At 45.1% G+C, this 11,984-nt stretch overlaps 2 long non-coding RNA genes across 5 annotated transcripts; one reads left to right on the forward strand and one right to left on the reverse strand.

Annotated features, from left to right (window-relative positions):
• The first annotated feature begins 1,571 nt into the window (after nucleotides 1–1,571).
• On the forward strand, nucleotides 1,572–11,857 carry LOC149127075 (uncharacterized). Of its 4 annotated transcripts, XR_016232573.1 has the most exons (4): nucleotides 1,627–1,832; nucleotides 2,950–3,049; nucleotides 4,971–5,063; nucleotides 10,435–11,857. It is a non-coding gene; the product is annotated as an uncharacterized LOC149127075 (long non-coding RNA). The 4 variants fall into 4 exon arrangements; XR_016232571.1 differs by lacking the exon at nucleotides 4,971–5,063 and having other exon boundaries at nucleotides 1,572–1,832; XR_016232572.1 differs by lacking the exons at nucleotides 4,971–5,063; nucleotides 10,435–11,857 and adding an exon at nucleotides 3,502–4,963.
• On the reverse strand, nucleotides 1,720–2,576 carry LOC149127076 (uncharacterized). Its single transcript, XR_016232575.1, has 2 exons — nucleotides 1,974–2,576; nucleotides 1,720–1,870 (listed from the first exon to the last, which is right to left on the reverse strand). It is a non-coding gene; the product is annotated as an uncharacterized LOC149127076 (long non-coding RNA).
• Nucleotides 11,858–11,984: the final 127 nt, after the last annotated feature.

An 11,984-nucleotide genomic window follows, 5' to 3' on the forward strand; every position in this document is an offset into this window, starting at 1 on the left:
GCTGTCCACAAGTGTCCGGATTTGAATAGCTCTTAATGAACAGTGGCTGTGAGGGAAACAGTTCTGTGTGCACTAACCCCACACAGAGGAATAAAGGTGTCTGTGTAGAGATGGGGCGGCAAAGCATACCCGCCAACCCACTACAGAAGCCAGTTCTGCTGGGTGGTCCTCACCAATTGCAGGAGGAGCAGCTACACCACTGTTTTATGTTTTTTTTTTTTTCTTTTGTTGTTTTGTTGTTTGTAAGTGATCCTTCCTTGAGCTGAGTTTAGGAGAGTCATTTCTTTTCCCAAGAAATATTTCCTATCTACTGTGGCTGAATGAGAAGACCATGCCAAGATGGCCACTGGCAAGCAAGCCCCAATTACTCAGGAATGGCTTTGAAACCCACCTGGCAATGGAGCCTGCCTGGGAACAGGCTGTGATTGGATGGCTTTGGAAACTGCCTGGCAACAGGCTATGATTGATTGGGGCATAGACCGCCCCCTGACTGGATTGGCTGGTCTTGACTATGTAAGCTGTTGTACTAACTGAAATAAGTCTGCGGGCTGCTTGCCTCAAGCCCGCTTTCATCCGACTCCCGGGGTCTGTGTGGTGACCCTGCGCCTCTTGCCCCCTCCAGGCTCTTCCTCTCAGAAAGGATTCCACTGCAACGTTGAGACATCAACTGCAACAATTTACTGTTCGCCCCATGCTCCCTGAAAAACACCAGTTCGTGAAACTCATCCATAACACTGAGCCTCGCTGAGAATTTAAAGGAGTATTGTGGTTTTCTATAAATACACCCACCACTTGTCACACCTCTGTGGGAGTTTGGTTGTGAAGAGCCCCCTCCCTGAGGTGGATAACGAATTTGTCAATTTTCGATTCAGGATCTTGTCTCCTTCAGGGACAGAAATACTAAACGGAGACAGTATCCTGTGCCAACAGGAACAGGGTTTATCGGGCAGTGAGGGAATAAAATGTACCTTCACGCGCGAGTGTGGGCCGTCCCACACGGAGAAACGCCCAACATGAATGGGCCCAGCACTGTCCATAAACTAGAGAGCAAAGAAAAACTGGAATCGACCGTCCCTGAACCCGGACGGTGCCAGAGTGGGTTGGCGGGAGAGTGGGGAAGGTCCCTCAGAGCGCTGCACTGGAAGAACCCAAAGCAGTCCACGGTGTTAGGGAGGAGACGGGGCAGTACCTACTAGGAAGGCCCAAAATGGAAAGAGCGCAACACCCCGTCCACCTCCATTTATAAGGAAGGGTTGGGGTCTTACCATGCGCCCAGTTCCCGGATGCCACAGGTGCATTCTGGGAAGGTGGGCGTATCAAACCTACAGTTAAAGAGACAGCATCATTGGGCAGGCAAGAGTTCCAGCTGGCCTAAATGTTAACTGCCTAGTTATGCCACATCATCTCCACCTCACTATTGACCTCTTTTTTCTCTTTTTCTTGGGTATCATAAATCAAGCCTTTAATCAAATGAGATGTGTCAGCTAACAGAAAGGGATCAAACTACATTTAAAATTTCCTTCCTTTCTTCCTTCCTTCCCTCCCTCCCTCCCTCCCTCCCTCCCTCCCTTCCTTCCTTCCTTCCTTCCTTCCTTCCTTCCTTCCTTCCTTCCTTCCCTCCCTCCCTCCCTCCCTCCCTCCCTTCCTTCCTTCCTTCCTTCCTTGTCCGTGGGCTGGTTCAGTCCCCAAATGCCTGCAAGCCAGGAGCCCCCATTGCTAGCCAGGTCTCCCAGTGGGTGGCAGGAACCCAGTTACCTGAACCATCACTGCTGCCTGCCATGGTACATGTTTCCCCGAAGCTGGAGTCAGAAGCTCAGACAAGCAGCATCTGGGTAAGCGATCCTTCACAATGTGTTCCAGTCTGTTTGGGCTGGGTAATTTATAATCAACAGAAATTTATTGCTAACAGCTCTGGAGCCTAGGAAGTCCAAGATCAATGCGATTAAGTCAGGTGTGGGCTGGCACATACTTACCTGCAGCACCCTGTAGCTGTGTGTCTCACAAGGGGGCCAGCAAGGTCCCGAGCCTCCTTTAGAGGGAATCACGCACTAAGGGCCCCACCTGTGGATACTATTGCAGTGGGGATCCAGTTTTAACAGAGGCATTTGGCTGGGGGTGGGGGCAGTTCAAGCTTTCAGAGCGCGGTTGAGTGGGAGGCCAGGTGCCATGCAGCCGGCTTGACGGGAAAGGCGGCACTCAGGGGCTGGATGACCCAGGGGCTGCCGGGTTCTGGGTTGCACCAGCGGCCCGTGCGGCCTCCTCTGTTTGGGCTCCTGGAGGCACTGGCGCTGCTGCTTCCCTAAGTCCTGTAGCAGCTCCCGGAAGCCCAGGCTTCTCTAGTCCACGCGGTGGCTGGCCCGGGAGCTCCAGGTCCTCAGCCTGCAGCCGGGCCCCGCTCTTCCGCTCTGCCTGCGCCTTCTCCCAGCGCTCCCGATGCCGGCGTCGCCAGTTCTTGGACCTGGACGGCACATAGACCATGATGGCCTGGGCCTGGCGCCAAGGGCTGCTTCCGAAGCTCCGCCCGCGGCACTACCTTTTGCTATCCTCAGCCGGCTCTCGCAGCTGCCCCGCCACAGGTCAGATCACCAGAGCCTCGGCTAGCAGAACGGCCCTCGCGCCACCATCTTGGCCACGCAGGGTCTACCACACTACTTTAACGCAAATCCACGCCCTTATATTTGGAGCAGGTCTTGTAAGCTGGAGCGCGCTGCCCAGGTTCGCAGACCCTTGTGTGTGTGGGGGGGAATCACACGTCAACCGTAACTACTGAATCAGAACCTCTCGGACTGCACCCTGTGTAGAGGAAATACGCCCGTCCTCCCCCAACACAAGCCTTGAAAAGTGACTGCTCCCAATTAAATAGTGAAACAGCTGCCCACTGTTATCTTGTCTAGGGAGGGAAGATGTCCTAAATTCTGCTAATAAATCTGCCCCTGGTATCTCTTTTAGAAACATACCACCAACCATTGGAAGTGTGGTCCTGAGACACATAGGCTGCAGTTTAAACCCACCAATGCTGTAACAGATAAGATATGATGCTGATGAACCTGTAAGTATTAGAAGAAACGTGAGTTGGATGCTCAGTTCCCCAGAAATGATTCCAGCTGAACTCGCTGGCTTCGATCCTCCACTGTCTCTGGTGCCTCTTTGAACAAAGGGAATTTTCGCTCCCCAGGTTTCTGTAACACCCAGGGCTCCTGCGTTTAACAAGCCCCTGAGGATTCTGCTGCTGGCTGAAGGTTGCCTGCTACCTGTATTTTCTGCACAGCTGTTGCATTTTGAAGCTTCATTTCCTTTATGAGTAAAAATATTGGGAGTGAAGGATTATGGGACACAATTTGACTTCTAACTTAATGTTTGATGTTAGGAAAGCATATGAATATTTTTCTTTTGTGTACTTAATAGACTTATACTTTGTAAAATTAGGATCGTGTAAAAAAAAGTTTAAATTGCTGAAGTGCTTTGAATGCTAGCAAAAAAACAAGTTTTTCTCTGTGGCAGGGTTTCAGAATTTTGGAATGTGTGGCAGTGCTGTGCCTTGAACTGTAGGAGCTACTGTCACCATTTTAACATTCAAGACTGGTTTAGGGGCCAGCGCTGTGGTGCAGCGGGTTGACCCCCTGGCCTGAAGCACCAGCATTCTATATGGACGCCGGTTCTAGTCTGGCTGCTCCTCCTTCGGTCCAGCTGTCTGCTATGGCCTGGGAAAACAGTAGAAGATGGCCCAAGTCCTTGGGCCCCTGCATGGGAGACCTGGAGGAAGCTCCTGGCTCCTGGCTTCGGATCGGCACAGCTCCAGCCATTGCCACTATCTGGGGAGTGAACCAGCTGATGGAAGACCTCTCTCTCTGTCTCTGCTTCTCTCTGTAACTCTGTCTTTCAAATAAATAAAATAAATCTTTAAAAAGAAAAAAAAAAAAAAAAGACTGGTTTGTAGGGGCAGGCAACATGGTGAGCTAAGCCTCCACCTGTGGTGCCATCAACCCATATGGGCGCCAGTTCAAGTCCTGGCTGCTCCACTTCAGATCCAGCTCTCTGCTGTGGCCTGGGAAAGCAGTAAAGAGATGGCCCAAGTGCTTGGGCCCCTGCAACTGCGTGGGAGACCTGGAAGAAGCTCCTGGCTTCAGATCTGCCCAACTCCAGCCATTGAGGCCATTTGGGAAGTGAACCAGCGAATAGAAGACTATCTTTCTCTCTCTCTGCCTCTGCCTCTCTGTAACTCTGCCTTTCAAAAAAATAAATCTTTAAAAAAAGTTTCTGTTACTAAAGCTACCAAGTTTTTGCTTACTTTTTTTTATAATTTTATTTATCTATTTATTTGACAGAGTTAGAGAGAGTGAGAGAGAGAGAGAGAGAGGTCTTCCTTCCGTTGGTTCACCTCCCAAATGGCCGCTACAGCTGGAGCTACGCCGATCCAAAGCCAGGAGACAGGTGCTTCCTCCTGGTCTCCCATGTAGGTGCAGGGGCCCAAGCACTTGGGCTATCCTCCACTGCCCTCCAGGGCCACAGCAGAGAGCTGGACTGGAAGAGGAGCAACCGGGACTAGAACCCGGCGCCCATAAGAGATGCCAGCGCCGTAGGCAGAGGATTAACCAAGTGAGCCATGGCACCAGCCCCTCTCTTACTTTTGAAAACTTGGTATTATTTTAGGCTCAGAAGTAGGAAGGAATGGCTTCACTGGCACGTGAAGTTAAAACACATTCCTCTACATAAGTATCCGCATTAATGGAGAATAGAGAATGACACGTGTTAACCCTTACACAGAGTCTGTAACATCCTTCTCACTGTCAACTTGAGTAAATCGAAAATTCTATTACATTGTGACGCTCAGGTGCAGGAGAGGAGGATGCACAGATATGAGGATGCTCCAAAAATTTTGTGGAAAAACAGAATTAAAAGATAAATTTATGTTGGTAAAATAATTTTGAAATCCATGCATAGTTTTTATAATATGCTATGAACTTCTGTAGTTTCAGGATTCTGATCCAAACCACTGGCCATTGATACAGATCTCAGGAGGAGTGTGCATGAAGTCCTTGTCAGGTCCATAGGCGGGCCAGATGGTAGGAGGCCTACAGTTATGTCTCCTTTTGGTTTTTGTCAATGCAATGTGCTCAATCAGTCTCCCCAGCTGAGTTTCTGCCTTCTCTGCTACCACCCACTTTCTTGTGGCCTCACAGTAGATCAGAATGGGAACTTCGCTGTTGCTTTTTTGTGAATGTTGCATTTAGTTACTTGGGTGAGCAGGGAAAATAGATCTTTCCTGCAATTGGGAGCGGGTGGAGGCTTGGAAGCCTCACCAGCTCAGCTGACCATGTTAAAGCCTCTGAAGTCGGGGGTCTTCACCGATGCTCACTGAGATGGATGATGTGGGCTTTCCAAGTAGGTGTAAACTGTAGGACAAAGAAAAGGCTTAAAACCAAGGTGTATGTTTGGAAACTTGGAAAACTTGAGATAAACACTTTTCTTGAAGTTATTGGGAAGATCAAATTATCAAAGTTCTATAAATAGCCTAAAATAGTGTTTGGTGTGCATTATATAATGTAGTAAATGTTAAATTCTTCCTAAATACATCTATATGTGACAGATTGGGCACTTAAGGTAGAATATTTTGAACTTACGTTGCTGTTGAGAAGTGAATTTCTTTTTGTGCATTTTTATTTACTTATTTTTAATTTGAAAGTGAGGAGAGGGACAGAAATAGATACCAATCTCCCATGCATTTGTTAGCTCTCTAAATGCCGGCAACAGCTGGGGCTGGGAACTCAGTCTGGGTCTTCCATGTGTGTGGTAGGCATCTAACAACCTGAGCCATCACTTGGTGCTTCCCAAGGAAGCTGGAACTGGAAGCAGATCTTGTCTCTAACCCAGGCACTCCAATAGGGGAAACAGCTATCCCAAGAGGTGTCTTAGCTGCTAGTCTGAATACCTGTGGTGAGGAAGGAGTTTCTTAGTGTCACAAAGATGATTACAAACAGGTAGAGAGAATACCAAAATGAAGAGTACTGAGGCTTTCTGACTAACAAGTGAAGTCAAGACACTCAGATATAAATAAAGCTATATAGGGGCCGGCGCTGTGGCATAGCAGGATAAGCTTCCACCTATGGTGCCGGCGTCCCATACGGGTGCCAGTTGGTATACTGGCTACTCCACTTCCCATCCAGCTCTCTGCTATGGCCTGGGAAAGCAGTAGAAGATGGCCCAAGTCCCCGGGCCCCTGCACCCATGTGGGAGACCCAGAAGAAGATCCTGGCTCCTGGCTTCAGATCAGCGCAGCTCTGGACATTGTGGCCAATTGGGGAGTGAACCAACAGAAGGAAGACCTTTCTTTCTCTCTGCCTCTCCTCTCTCTCCCTGTGTGTAACTCTTTCAGATAAATAAATAAATCTTTAAAAAAATAAAATAAAGCTACACAAAAAGATATGGGAGGAGTGGGACGGCACTGTGGTATAGTAGACTAAGCCTCCACCTGTGGTGTGGGCATCCACCTTCCTCAAACTTTTCCACCTCTGATCTCTACTCTGATCCAGGTACTGATAACCACTTTGGGGAGAAGATAGTCTCTGAACTCACAGAACTTGCCTGCAGTGAGGAAGACAGAGAATAAATAGATTAACTAGAAAGTATCATGCGATGGTGATGGTTGTAATGAAAATGAAAGATGTAATGATGGCCCTGGAAGGCTCTGAGGAGGCTAGCTTTCCCCATAGAGGTCCCAGGATTCTGCCTGCCTTGGGGAGACCTGGAAGCAAGAAAAGTAGAAAAAGATAGTGATTAGAGATGACCTATGGCACAGTAAGCCCCACAGGACCCAACTCGCTTTTGTTCTGATTGCTTGCTTTCATTGACTCCTTGGTATTCCATTCTAAAAATGATAACATTGAACATGTGTTGAGCAGTTAATATGTGCCAGGCACTATACCAAGCACTTTACATATGCCAAGTTATTTTATCTTCCCAATGACTCCAAGAAGTAGGTATCTAATAGTTGAGAAAATTAGGGCTCTGAGAGGTCCAAAATTCACACAGCTCTTTAGTAGCAGATCCAGGATTAGAACCCAGTTCTCTGTCTTCAGAATTGTTGCTCTGAACTTCCACCTGGAGGAAGGCTTGGAAGTAAAAAGGCCTGAACAGCACACTGGGAAGAGGGTTGATTTGGGTGGTGTTTAAGAGTGTGTAAGGGATGGTAGGGTCAGAGTGGGGAGAGCTGTGGTTGCCAGATTAAGAAGGTTATGGGAGCCAAACACTCAGAAGATCCTCTGAGAGGTAATGCCTATAACATTTCACTGTGATATTTTAAGTCCAGGTTATTCTGCACGTTGGTTCCCTCCCCAACTACGGCCGGTGCTGCACCAATCTGAAGCCAGAAGCCAGGTGCTTCCTCCTGGTCTCCCATGCAGGTGCAGGGGCCCAAGCACTTGGGCCACAGCGGAGAGCTGGACTGGAAGAGGAGCAACCAGGACTAGAACCTGGCACCCATATAGGATGCTGGCGCCACAGGCGGAAGATTAACCGAGTGAGCCATGGTGCTGGCCCCCAGTCCAGGTTATTCTTATACTCCCAAATCTTCAAGAATTGGATTTTCAGCTACCAAAATTATGGGCAGTTCTTCTGGAAACCTCCTGAGCAGGTTCCAATTTTTGCCAGCTTTGAAGTTACTACTGTTCAACAATTGTGCTTTGAAAAGTGAGACTTTTACAGCTCTTGGTGAGAGAATTCCCCCAATCGCTGCAAGCAGCAAGCACTAACATGCAAGGTTTGAGAGAGGGGACTCTTTCATTCCAAGGCTCAGCCATAGGCCAAGTCATGTGGTACTCATTTGTCTTCTTTTCAGGAGCTTTGCCCTCTTAAAATGGCCCTTCTGAATGCCAAATTAATGATTCTGGTATCTACAGACTTAACAATTAAAATATAAATTGTGTACAACCAATTCTGGAGACCTATATCCATAGTAACTTTTAACTTCTCTGAGGCACCAATATGATTGGGATTGCTGTGGATCTGATGGAAAAGTGAGGCATTTACTAGGTGTAAGCATAGCTGACTTCCTACCACGCACTTCCTTAGAGGATTTTTTGCTTCCTCATGAGTATGGGTATATCTGAAGGTCATGGATATACCTCAGTCTCCATAAAGGGCCTACTGAATCTTAAATTTCTGCCTTTTTGGAGGCAAGAGCATGGTGGGCAATTAGAAGGTGATATTTTGAGATAAAGTGATTTTGCAGCATTTTTTCAAATATACAAGCCAGGCAGCTAGCATTTTGTGCGTTCAGTGCAAGGCTCCCCATGCCACCTCCAGGTTCAGGGATTCACAAGGAGGATCAGATCTCTGCATGTAATTTGTATTCATGGCTAAGATTTATCGCAGCAAAAGGACAGGAAGCAAAATCAGCAAAGGAAAAGGCACATGGAGCCAAGTCCAGAGGACCCCAAGAACAAACTTCTGGGAGTCCTTTCCTAATGGGATCACAAAGGACACACCTAATGCCAATGGCAATGAGCCCTGACAAGGTGTGTCAGCAAAGCTCGCCTCATCCTACAAGTTCAGGGTTTTCATCATGAGCATTAGTCATGACCCTCTGCTTCACATGTACCAAAATCCCAGACTCACAGGTGGGGTTCAACATAAATCACACTGTACAAAGTGGACCATTCTTAGCCACTAGGGAATGGTGGGAACACTCCCCAATTCTAAGTTCCCAGGCATCGGCCAAGGGCCAGGCTCTGTGGTTGCTACAGGCCCTGCAGCACAGCAGCCTCAGGCCTGCTATGTTATTTTGCCTTTGCACAGTCACATGATGGGAGTTGTTCCAAGCCGGTGCTTGCTGGCTAATGAAAACAACAATTTCTCTGACTCTCTCCCAAGTGTTATGTCAGTTGGCACCCATGTGGGAAACCCAGATTGAACTCTCAACTCCTGCCTTAGACCTTGCCCAGCTGTGGCTATTGCAGGCATTTAGGGAGTGAACCAGTGAATAGAAGATCTTTATCTGTCTCTGTCTCTTTGCCTTTCAAATAAATTTTAAAAACTATTCTAATACCAAATATGCCTGGATGAGAAGCATTGTTCTCACGAGGTGTATGCATGTCTTTTCAATTTTAGTCTGTGCTGCTGAAGTGAGCACAGAAAGGTGTATGCATATATATATATATATATATATATATATTTTATTTGCATATGCAGCTCAGTTCAGCTGGGGGAAGTTTTATGTGTTCCCATTGTGTTTCCTGTGGACTAACTGCATAAGTGAACAGGACATCTGCATTATGCTCTAATTGTTCCCTGATATGTCAATCTAGTTGGAATAAATTTTCACTTTCAAAGTAAGTGTTACAGCAGATATGACTATAATTGCAAGATCAGGACAAAACATTTTGAGTGTGATTTGCATTTCCCTATGATTAATGTTACCAAAAATTTTTAATGTGCATATTTATCAACTAAACTATATATATTTTCTCAGGTGAGATATCTGTTCTAAATCTTTTGCCTAGTTTAAAAAATTGTATTGTTTTCTTACTGATGAGTTTTGAGAGTTCTTTAGATTTTCTGGATACAAATCCTTCATCAGATACATAATATGCAAATGTTTTCAAAGTCTGACCTACTGGTCTTTTCATTCTCTTAACAGTATTTTTGGCAGAGCAAAAATTTCAGTTTTGATAAACAAAGATTCATTTATTAATTTGTTCACTGGATAGACTGAAGTTTTTGTGCTGGATGTATATTTACATTTTTCATTTTCACGTATTATCCATTTTGAGTTAATTTGCCTACAAGGTTGTGAAGTATGGGTAGAGGTTAATATTTGGAATGGCTATCCAATTATTCAAGCGTGAGAATGAAAAAGTGAATTCTCCCAGCTTCCCAGGAGGAAGGACTAGAATGCTGTGGCCGGGATCACAGAAGAAGCACTCACTTTGACCACAGTGGGTTTCAGCAAGCTGGTTTCTCAGGTCTTACCTTAGCTACACACAATTTTCCTGAGGAGGAGGAGAATGTGAATGGATTCCAGTGTCATCAGCTATCAACCTCTGTGTCATTTAATGGGACTTAATGTTATAAGAGTTTTGTGAGTATATGTAAGCAATAACCTAATATGCACATTTCTCTATTCTCTGTCTTATGAAACAAGGATGGCATTTTAACATTTTCCAACAGATTTTCCTTTATTTTGGATGTATGATTAATTCATTTACATGTATAAAGCCTACCAAAATGTCTAGATTCTAGCAGTGCATCTGCTTTCTTCTTGCCCTGAAATTTTCTTGTTTTCCTACATGTTAAGTGTTCTAAATATACGGGTGCATATGTGTACATGTATGTGTATGTGTAATTCTAATGTGAAAGGTAATGGTTTCATGTTATCTTTACTATTATAATAACATATGAAATCCTTACCTTCTGTTGTCTATTTTTTTTTTTTTACAGGCAGAGTGGACAGTGAGAGAGAGAGAGAAAAAGGTCTTCTTTTTGCTGTTGGTTCACCCTCCAATGGCCAACGCACCTATCCGAAGGCAGGAGCCAGGTGCTTCTCCTGGTCTCCTATGAGGTGCGGGGTCCAAGTGCTTGGGCCATCCTCCACTGCACTCCCTGGCCACAGCAGAGAGCTGGCCTGGAAGAGGGGCAACCGGGACAGAATCCAGTGCCCCGACTGGGACTAGAACCCCGGGTGCCGGCGCCGCAAGGTGGAGGATTAGCCTATTGAGCCGCAGCGCCAGCCTCCTTCTGTTGTCTTTTAACCACAGATATAAACCATGAACACTAACAATGGTTACTGATATATAAATCTCCATAAAAAGTCAAACTTTCAAAACCCAGTATCAAAATTACATCCTGTTAAAATAAGATCTCTTGTAGTTTAACAAATTGTTTACATATTACCTCTAGGGGTTTCTTTGAGAGAATTTGCTACATGAAACCTACTTAGTTCATTAACTAGAGTTTTTGTGTTGCTGTAAGCAATTTTTGAAATTTTTGGTTTTATTTTACAAAACCATGAAAGTCATTGTGAGGTTGAAATGAATGCCTACACATTTCTACTCTGATATCCTCAAATCTAATTGCTTTCTTTCCCTTTTGCTACATTAATAATTAGGACTGCAATCATTTCTTGAAAGACACGTGAATTTAAAATCAAAAAGAATAATTATCCAGTTGAGGTAGTTTTGGCTGCTGTAAATGGGGATGTTTGGGTAACATGAATTCCATGAATACCTATGTTTACGCAGAAATATATACAGGCAGATTCAGAGCAGCTTTAGTTGTAATGCCCCAAAACGAGAAACAATCCAATGTTCTTCAGTGGGTGAATGGTTAAACAAACTATGTGACTATGCAAAACCATTCAGAAACAAATAGGTACAAAGTATTAATGCTATAATACTTGGATGGATTTCAAATGAATTATGCTGAATAAAAATGCCAAACCAAATTACAAATTGTATGACTCCATTTGTATGAGTCTGTAAATATTGGAGAATTTAGAGATCGATTACAGATTAGGGATTGGGAGAGGGCTAGGTGGTAGGTATAGTTACAAAGAAATAGCACAAGAGAGCCTTGTGTATTCTGTATCTTGATTGTGGTGGTAGTGATACAAAGCTATACTTGACAGAATTGTATTGAAACACACACACAAACACACAATGAGTGCATGAATAACTGATGAAATCTGAATAATCTGTCAATCATATCATTATAAATGTCGTAGATTTACTATAGTACTGTGGTCAAGCAAGATGTCAACATCAGGGGTGGTAAAGAGTACTTGGACCTACCAATATATTTCTTTGGCATTTCCCATGAATCGACAATATCTTCAAAATAAAAAGTTTCAAAATTAGACAGAATGGTATAATGGACCCCTCCCCTGCCTGTGCAGTTATCAATCATGGCCAATCTTCTTTCACCTGTACCTTTTACCTACCCACATTATTTTAAAGTAACTCCTAGGTGCCATATCATTTTACCCATAAATA

Source organism: Oryctolagus cuniculus, chromosome 4 (assembly GCF_051225735.1).
Source record: "Oryctolagus cuniculus isolate XC-2025 breed Fujian yellow rabbit chromosome 4, ASM5122573v1, whole genome shotgun sequence".
Lineage (NCBI taxonomy): Eukaryota > Metazoa > Chordata > Mammalia > Lagomorpha > Leporidae > Oryctolagus > Oryctolagus cuniculus.